The sequence below is a fragment of the Cariama cristata genome, unplaced genomic scaffold, assembly GCF_000690535.1.
Source record: "Cariama cristata isolate BGI_N322 unplaced genomic scaffold, ASM69053v1 scaffold39689, whole genome shotgun sequence".
In the NCBI taxonomy this organism is placed as follows: domain Eukaryota; kingdom Metazoa; phylum Chordata; class Aves; order Cariamiformes; family Cariamidae; genus Cariama; species Cariama cristata.
The window spans coordinates 1-9,201 of NW_009635927.1; positions in this window are offsets into that span (position 1 = coordinate 1).

A 9,201-nucleotide genomic window follows, 5' to 3' on the forward strand; every position below is an offset into this window, starting at 1 on the left:
GGTATCCTGTCCTCAAGCCCCTGCGGCCGGAGGGCACCGGGCTCTTGCATCCAGACACTGCCCTGCCCGTGTGGGCTGCTGGGGACACACTTGGACCATGGTGATGGAGTCCATGCCCTGCTCCCCAGCAACCTGGTTGGAGATGGAGGGTTGTGAGCTGCCTTGCCAATAGTCGTCTTCTTCTGGATGGCCGTTGCAAGTCAGAGCCTGGATGCTTCTGGACCCTGTGCTGGCAGGGCTTGCAGGGTTCACTCGTCTGTAGCCACATGCTGAAGCTGAGCTTGCGGCCCTGCGCGTTTGCCCTCCGGCTGTCGGGGCTGCTAGCTGGGTGGTAGCATCACTGCTAGTGCAGCGCCTCTTTCGTCGCACCCCTCAAGCAGGCGTTGGCGCAGTGGGTTGCCAGCTGCCCTCCATCTTGGAGAGGGTGCTGGGAAAATGCCCGGCCTCGGTAGCATTTTGCTGCAGTCCTCCGCGCCCAGCCCTTGGGACTGGGGAGGTGCTCTGCCCCCTCCCCTCACTCTCCTCCAGCGTGTCGTGCGCTCGTGCCGCCGCAACATGGCGCCTGGCTTGCTCTGCCACCCACCGGGGCTGGATGGTCCCCATGCACCAGCTGTCTTGGGGCCATCGCACCCGCTGGTCTTCAACCCTGGTGTGGAGGGACCCGGGTAATGGGGTGGAATGGATTGGCAGGCAGCGGCCGTAGCGTTTCTCTCCCCTGTGTGGAGCAGGGCTTAGGTGATGCGATGGGACGTGGATGTGATGCTGCTCGTGACATGTCCCAGTCTCACTGGGTGGCACTGGTGTGGGTGGGTAGAGAGATAGAGCACCTGGGCCCCTGTGCCACTTCCTTGGTGCGGGGAGGCTCGGTACCAGGGGGTTTTGCGGGCTGTACACGCATGCGCAGAAGACTCAATGCAGCTCCTTGATCCAATTATTCACTGGCCTGCAAAGCTCCCTGAGGTCGATGCTGCTTGGCGCATCCCAGCATTGGTGTTGCTCCGGCTGGGCTGGTGCCTCATGGGTGGTGGCTGGGTGAGCTCTTGGTGTTGAGGCAGAGCTGGCCTGTTCCCCACTGCCGGGTGGTGGTTTGGCAAAGCGGGTGCTGGAACCTATTGCATTTCAGGAGCCTGGAAATTCTAGCCCTTTGTGGAGGCCAGTCCTCCCTGGATTGATGCTTGGTGGCTGGAAAACTGAGTTAAAGATTGCATCCGTGGGGAACGGAGCAGGGGTGGAACAGAAGTGGCCTCTGCTCTTCATCGTGCCGCCTCTGGGTGTGTGCGGGGAGGGGGACGGTCCAATCCACCCTGCTAGATGGTCTACAGCCTCACTGGGTGCATTTGTCACCCTGCACCCAGGGGTGCAGCGAAAGACTGACCGCCCTGGAGGCAGCTGAGGATGCTTGGGACGTGGTGGGCTAGGACTGGTGGGGGGATGTCCCCATCCCTGGTGGGGTTGCTGTTGGAAACCCCTGTCTCCACCAGGATCCATCACACATAATGCTGTGGGTGATGAGCTGCTGGTTGGGCTCTGTGGTGGCCGCTCTGAGCCTGCAGGAGCCCTCTGAACACTTGTTTTTACTGTATGTCCTCCTGGATGATGAGGAACCGTTCCTCACAGCAGAAGAAGCTAATGATGGCCCAAAGAGTGACCTTGTGTTCGAGGCCCTGGCATGGTCTGGAGGGCTTAATCCCACATCCCCCCCAAACTCTTGCCCAGAGCTCCCCTTGATACAGAGCGATAAATACATTTAGCGCAAAGTGGAATCCTTTGGTCCCAACACACGCAGGAGGGTGTGCTGGAGTATCTTCCCACACCGTGTGGATAACTCTGCCAGATCCTGGTGCTGCGGACACTCCTCCATTTTCCTCCCCTGTGAGCCTCCTTCGCTGCCTTCCTGAGTGTTTGCAGAAGGGTGCCGTGTGCCCCAGATATGGCAGGGCGAAGCTCCCAAATTCAGCCTTTCCCTTTATCTTATCTGCAAGACCCTGGATCTCACAGCCGCTTCCTGCCCGGTGACATGCAGAAAAGGAATGCCTCTCGCTCCTCTCGAGGTCGTTAATGGGAATGTTAAACAAACAGGGCCCACTGTCAGTCCCTGCTGTTCCTCACCAGACACCTCCCCAAACTCAATCCCTCCCCACTTGCTGCTATCTTCTGTTTAGTTTTCCAGGCAGCTGCCAATCTGCGTGACAGCATATGTCCTGGCGCTCTCAAGGGGCAGTGCAAGATGGGCAGCTGCCTAGGTGCTGCGCACCCCCATTGCAGGCAGAGCGTTTTCTAGCAGCCAGAGGAGCTTGGTTGCTCACCATGGACCCTGTGGGTTGTGTTTGTGGCCGTACTATGATAAAGGAGCCTGTGTGTTCACCCTGCTGTCCTCGGTGTCTGATGCAGAAGTATTGCTTCTACTCTAGAAGCTCATCCTTGCTCTTCCAGGAGGTCACTGGAAAGTTGTAGGTCCGTGGAGAGAAGGGGAAGTCTGGAGCTGGCTGTCTCGATGCCCAAAGCAGGCAACTGAAGTCTGTGTTTATCCCATGTACCCTCTTGGCCCCTTCCCTTCCCTTGGCTCATCTCAAGGTCCTGCTTGCAGCTCCATGGGTGATGGCTGCTGCTGTCGTGGTAGAGCTTCGACATTATGGACTGCTGAACGTGGAAAGCATCAAATGTTATGTTGCACTGGGTGGGCAGAGGCTGGACAAGGACCAGGAGAAGCTACCTGGCTAAACTCTGCTAGGAGAGGATCATCCTCCCTGTTAGTTCACTGCAAGGCTGCAGCGTTACCCATTAAAGTTAGAAAATGCCCTGTTAAGGGAGGCAGAAGGCTCACAGCTCCCAGACAGCTTCCTTGCTAGTGAGTACTTCATCCCTGGCCTTTCTTAGCTGTTGCACGCCAGAACCACCCAGGCATGCCACTGGTGAGCAGCCTGTGTTATGGGCTGGATGTCTGCAGCACTTCATGGACTGGTGCCAGGCATCTCTTGATTTCTGTAATCTCTGCTTGAGTGGACCTAGATACCTCTTGCATGCATAGATTCTAGCTCTCTGACTTGAAACAAATAAAGTTAATATAATTTCTGAAGCCAAATGACTCTGTGATGCTGCTCTTTGCTACAAAGAACTTGAGGGTGTAGTAGTTATGGTCACCACTTGCTAATCTTCTTGTACTTCATCTGGCTGAAGCAGGATAGTGCTTCAGAGCTGTTTTCTTGCACCATAAAAGTCCCCTCCATGTTAGATGCAGCTTTCTGTTAGTGACAGATTGCTGGCTGAGCAAATACCCTGAAGTCTCCCTGCACACAAAGGTTCTGGGAACTGGTGTGTTCCCAGACCTTCTCTTGGTCCATCAATGAGTTGCTCTTACTGGGGGAGGGATGTGGGAGTCTCCCCATTATCTCCTCGTGTCCTGGTGCCTCTGTAAATACCCTGTAAGGGAGCTTCCTTCTCCTTTCTTGCTCTTTAAGCTTCTTAGATGTGAGTCTAAGTTGCTTTGAGCATTGGTATCCCAACTAGTCCCTGTGATGGCGTAACTGTTGTTCCTTCTGCTACCTGGCTGTGTAGCTGGTCTAGTAAACGAGATCCAGCTTCAGAAACAAATCTTCCTCCTTGGCTAATCTGAGGAGTTGCTGAGCAGAGCTTTTTCTACTTGGCCTCAACATGAAGGGGTTTCTGATGATGCTTAAAGAAGTTATGAAGGGCCAAGTGCAAAGGCTCCCTTGCTAGCAAGGGACTCTGCTTTCCGCTCATCGACGTAGGAAGGATGGCATTGGAGATGTCTAGAAGGTAGATGAGAGTGGTTCAGGCTTTGCTGTCCTTCCTCCTGCCTCTGTTAGAGGAACTGGCACTGTGGGAAGTCAGCTATGACTCTTGCTGGAACTGGTATGGAAGACTTTTGGAGCCAAAAGATCCTTTGGGTTTGCTGGTCTTGGCTGTGCCAAGTCATGAAGACTTTGCTGCTTGGATCACAGAGCAATGCTTCTGCCTGCCCTGGACCTCTGAGTACCTGAAATAAAGGCTTTAGCTTGAAGCCTCACCAGGGCATGAGTGTGGAAGCAAGGTGGTCAGTACCTCACCTATGGTGCTCAGCACCTTCTCTCCAGGAGTACCAGGCACTAGCTGGGACCCAGCAGCCTTCTCGGATCTGGAGGTGAGCAGTCTCAAAAGTGCGTTCCCAGGGATGCCTGTACATCATGGAGCAGGAAAGTACCTTCTGCAGCAACAGCCACCATTACATGAGGATGGCTCATACAGCAGAAGCTGTAAGAGGAAAGAATTCATTTGTGCTTTAAAAGACCTGTGTGCCACATGGGATGGCTGAAACTGAATTCCTTCTGCATGCCCAGCATTGCAAAGTTGGACCTGGTGAGGGAGCAGGGCGGTGGGATGCAACCCCAGCACTGGAGCTGCTGACCCAGGGCCATACTGAGGTGCATCAGCGTAGCTGTGGTCCCGAGCCAGCCCAGTGTGTCTGATGAGGAGGGACCCTGCGGCAGGCAGTGGTGTAAGCACCACAAGGAGATGTGTGCCAGGTGACAGTGCACCTGGTAGAAGTGGATGCTGCAGTCTTGGCAAGGACATCTTGACCATTGGACTGCAGGGTCATGGCATGGTTGAGAGGCTGCCTGTCCCAGGGCCTGCTGTCCTCCTCAGTTCAGCCCCAACAGAGAGGGGTGTTGTGATGCTTTGGATGATGGCTGGATGGCAGGTGAGCATGCAGCTACAGGCTTACACAAGATCTGGATTCTTCTTGGTGTGTCTGGGGTGGTGAGGCTTTCTTTGGTCCCAGGGCTCACCCGCTGGCTTGGAGACAGGAGTAGGGATGGTGCTGAGACTTGCTTTGTCCATCTGTCTACTGAACATCATCTCCTGCATCTAGTCCTGTGGACAGGGACAAGATGTTTGCCTCTGCTGTATCCCCTATGGGAAAGAACAGTCTCAAACACAACTGGCCAGTTGTTGCCCTCTGGTAGGGCAGGGTGGCAGAGCCCTGAGATCCTGCCTCCAGCCAGCCCAGTGGTTGCTGGGGTGGGTTTCTCTAGAGGACAGTTGTGTGGGACTGCATGTGCTGGCCTTGTGTGTAGCTCTCCTTGATTGCTGAGGCCAAGCTTACCTGGCCACAGGCTGTGGTTGCCGGAAACCCAAGGACCCGGTGCTCCATAGCCCAGAAGAGGCTATGGAAATGTTCCCCCTCCTAGTTTGGGACGGTACATTCCCTCCTGCGCTGCAGAAGATGTGGTCATGGGTTCTTGCGTTAATGTGGGATCGGGTCTTGGTATGCGGCTGTGTGTCCCAAGCTGTTGGCCTGGGGGTGTGTGTCCCTCCCATCTGCTTTCAAAGGCAGGAGGCCAGTGTCTGAAAGTGTGACTCCCCTGTGTCACCTATAGCACTGGATTGAAGTGCAGAGGAAACTATGGACTTGGAGAGAGCACCCAGATCCTCTGGGAGGTCTGGGAGTGGGAAAGAAACATCACCTCCTGGGATTTCCCTGCCCACAATAGGATGCCAGTGGGGAGCTGGCTGGGACATGACCTGTTTCTAGCAGGGGCCTTAAAGCTTGGGCTGAGTGTCGTATCCATTCTTGCTGCACACTCTGCCCTGCTCCTCAGGCTCTCCTCCTGGGCTGGTGGTCTTGTCTCTGCCTCGCTCTCTCTATTGTACGGGCTGGTGAGAGTGCCCTGTGGTGCAGAGGGAGATCAGAGCATGGTGCTGGTTAGGGTTGGCACTTCTGGTCCATTTTTGGGGAGCACAGCTCCTCCTCACTGCCTAGTGGCACTGTCTTGCAAAGAGCTGGACTGATGCCATGGTGGCTTAGTCCTGTGAGTGCTTGTCATCCTACTGGTGTCCCCAAAGGTCTCGCCGTGATTTGGGTGACACTCCAATAACCGCTGTCAATGGCGGAGCTGCTGCAAACTTTTGACTCGCCATCATTTGGGTTTTGTGGAAGACTTACTTGCTGTTAGGCTCTGGAGATACCAGGCATGCTCCACAGGGCTGTGGCGTGGCCATTAGTGTGCTGCCCTGAATCGGATTGATTTGAGGAGAGACTCATGTGCTTCTCTGGATGTGTCCTGCCTCTGTGGGCGGAGGAGGCATAGGACTGAAAAGTGCCCAGGAATTGCCTTGTGGCGGGCCAAAGCAGAGACAGATGTACTTGCTTAAGGACCTGAGGCGAGAATGTATCTTGTGAGGGTCCCGCATCCAGACCAATGTCTTCTGCTCAGGGCACAGGCTGGCAGGAACTCACATCACCTCTGTCTCCTGCCAGGAGAACAAATGCCTGGGTGCAGACAGGTGGAGCTGGTCTACAGCAGGCTTACCCGGTGTGAGAGCTGTCCCTGTGAGCAAGGTCCATGGCTCCAGCTGATGGTGAAAGGTGTCTGTAGGTCCCTGAACATCAGGGGGTGGCAGATATGCTGCTGGGTCTCTGGAGCCACGGACTTACTGCAGTGGGCTGGGTAGTGCAAGCATGGATGTGAGCATCCTTCAGCATGTTGGCTGTGATACTTGTGTGTTTCTCCTAGCTTAGCAGACCTCTTGGCAAGGTGGGAGGCTGTGATGGCATCCTGAGGATGCTCCACCAGCATCTCCCTGAGCTGGGGAACTGCCCCGTTGGGACAGTAATTTCTTGGGAGTTGCAGGGCTGGCCTCCCCAAACGTTTCAATGGCTTTGAACCCCTGCTGTGGCCCAAGCCTGACTGGGTGCTGTCCTTTCCATGAGAACCTGCAGAGACGCAGGGTGCGGGACTCAGTAGTGGGGAGCAGAGGGGAGTCTCCGTTGCAGAGCTGCACCAACAGCGTTTTTTCTGCCAGGGCCTCAGACTATTTTTGGGTGCTGCCCCGTTGTGCCTGGACTTATCGGCTCCCATGTGCTTCCTGCTCCCCCAGGCAGGGGCTGGTCCCTCTCCCTTCTTTCCCCTTGCTCAAATGCCATCCTGCCCTGACCGCAGGGGTGGCTGAGCCCTGTTGACATCCCTCTGCCTGACATGGAAGAGCAATGCTGGGGAGGGGCGGATCCACCTATAAGCAGTGTCACGTGTGAAACACCCCAGCCTTGGGGATAAAATGCTTGGGCTTCCTTGTGGTCAGCCTGCCTTCCTCCCCTCTGGGCTAGCACGATATTGGTCCTTGGGTGCCTTTCGTGCAAAAGGCTGATTTCGGAGGGAAATGCCTGAAGCCCTCCTTGCTTCAAGTGCTGGGGCAGGTTCAAGGCCCTCTTTCCCCTCTGGGGATGGGTGAACATCTTTCCGGGGTGTGTGTGTGTGGGCGGGGATGCCCTGTGGCTGCTTGGGGCTTCCAGGCTGTGGGGCAGCTCCTGGTCTGATCCTGCACTGGGGCTCAGTGCTACTCTGCCTGCCAGCCCCATGAGCTGCCTGAAGACATTGGACCTCTGCCAGTGCTGGAATTGCAAGCAGGCAGCCAGCTCCTTCAGTCTCTCTGCTGTTGAGCTCTGCAGGTCAGGGGGGAAACTGAGGCACAGAGCAGTGAAGGAGCCTGTTAGCAAGCCCCTTCCCCTTGGGAGGTATGCTCCATGGTGTTGGGGCTGCCCTGCTTTCCTGCCAAACTGTCCCTAGCATAGACCAGCCATCTCTCTCCCCCAGTTTTTCCCCCTCCCCTGTGTTTCCTGGGAGTTTGATGTGCTGAGAAATAAAACTGCCCAGGGCTGGGTCCACCTGCCACAGTGGTAGGAATCCTGCAACGCCATGTTGCCTATGAGCGTTTCCCTCCCTGCAGCCCTGTTTTGCAAGCTCGCCTCCCTGCCTTTAGCTGCTGTGCCTTATAAGTCCTGGCTCCTGGGGCAGCCGGCAACCTCGCTGCATTCCAGCGGCCTCGCGTCAAGTGGCCCTAGCTGCACTGTGGTGGCCAGGGCTCTGTATCCCCCCTGCGGCTCTGCTGGTGGCCCTGGGTGCCCGAGAGGCACTCCACTGGGATGCTCTCCCATGGGAAGAGCTGTAACCCATCTGCCTGAGCTTCTGGGACCTCAGGGTGGCTGCCTGGAGCGGGGATTGCCTTTGGGATGCCGTGGCTGAGCTTGTGCCCGTCCTCAGGAGGATGGCGTGGGGCTCCCTTCCTGGTGGTATAGGAAGAAGGCTCGGTGGTGTGAACAAGTGGGAGATGGCTTGGCTCCAGGAAAAAATGGCATGTAGCTGGGGGTGGAGGGGGGGGGATGTCCAGTGGCACGGTGTGGATGAAGCACTTAGATCATGTTCCATCTGTAGCTGTCCTCAGATGTCTCTTCACCACTGGTAGTAAAGGCTTGCATACTCCATGTGCTGGGAGTGTGGTCCCAGGACCTGGCCAATTTTGGGGGGCTGGAGTGGCCACAGCTGTGCAAAAACAAGGCTGTGGGTAGTGCAGCTAAAGAGCTGATCTTGCAGAAAAGGAGGGTCAGCCTTGCTGGCTTCTGGGCGCATTTGGAGTAGTCTCTTAACAAAAGTGCAGTGCTGGGGACCTACCAGAGCAGCCTTGCTGGAGGTGGGTACTTGTGCCTTTGCATCTAACATTTCTGACATAACTTGACCCTTGCTGGGCTGCAGGGCTGTGCCTGGCTCCCCTTGGGACTCCCCTTCAAGACCTCTTATTTAAAAGCAGACATGGACAGGAGATGTGGATGTTGTAAGACCCATGCTGATCTCCTGGCATTGCTGGAGCTGTGATAGGAAGAGGTAGGTGTTGCTGCTTGGCTTCTTTAAAGTCTTGGTGCTAAGTACCTGGCTGTGCTTGCACTCGGTGTGTGTCTCTTCTGCGACACACAGCTGTGTAAGGACTGCTTTAGAGCTGCCGAGGACTTGAGCGCTAAATGGGTTTGTCCTTGTCCCTCCCTCCTCCTGCGTGGGAAGCTATGCTGGGATCCTCCCTCTCTAAGAGATGGCCTAGATGGTCTTGTCCCTTCTGGCACAAATCCTGTTTTCCATGGCTCTCCTCCATCTCTGCTGGGTGTTTGGACTGGGGACATCCCCAGAGGCAGCAGGGATGGGGAAAAGGAAAGTGTTTTCTGCAGGGCCTCCAGCAGCATGACCCCACTGCTCCCCACCCCACTGCCCCGCTTCTCTCTGTGCTTGTGTGCCCGGTGAAGAACAGTCGTCCTGGGTGAGATGGGGTTGCTCTCACCTGGTATCTCATCTCGAGTGGCTGGTAGCAGAGTCTAAGAGCGAGCATGAGAACAAGGTATTCCTGGAGATTTGCTTCTGTTGTATCTTCTCCAAGCTC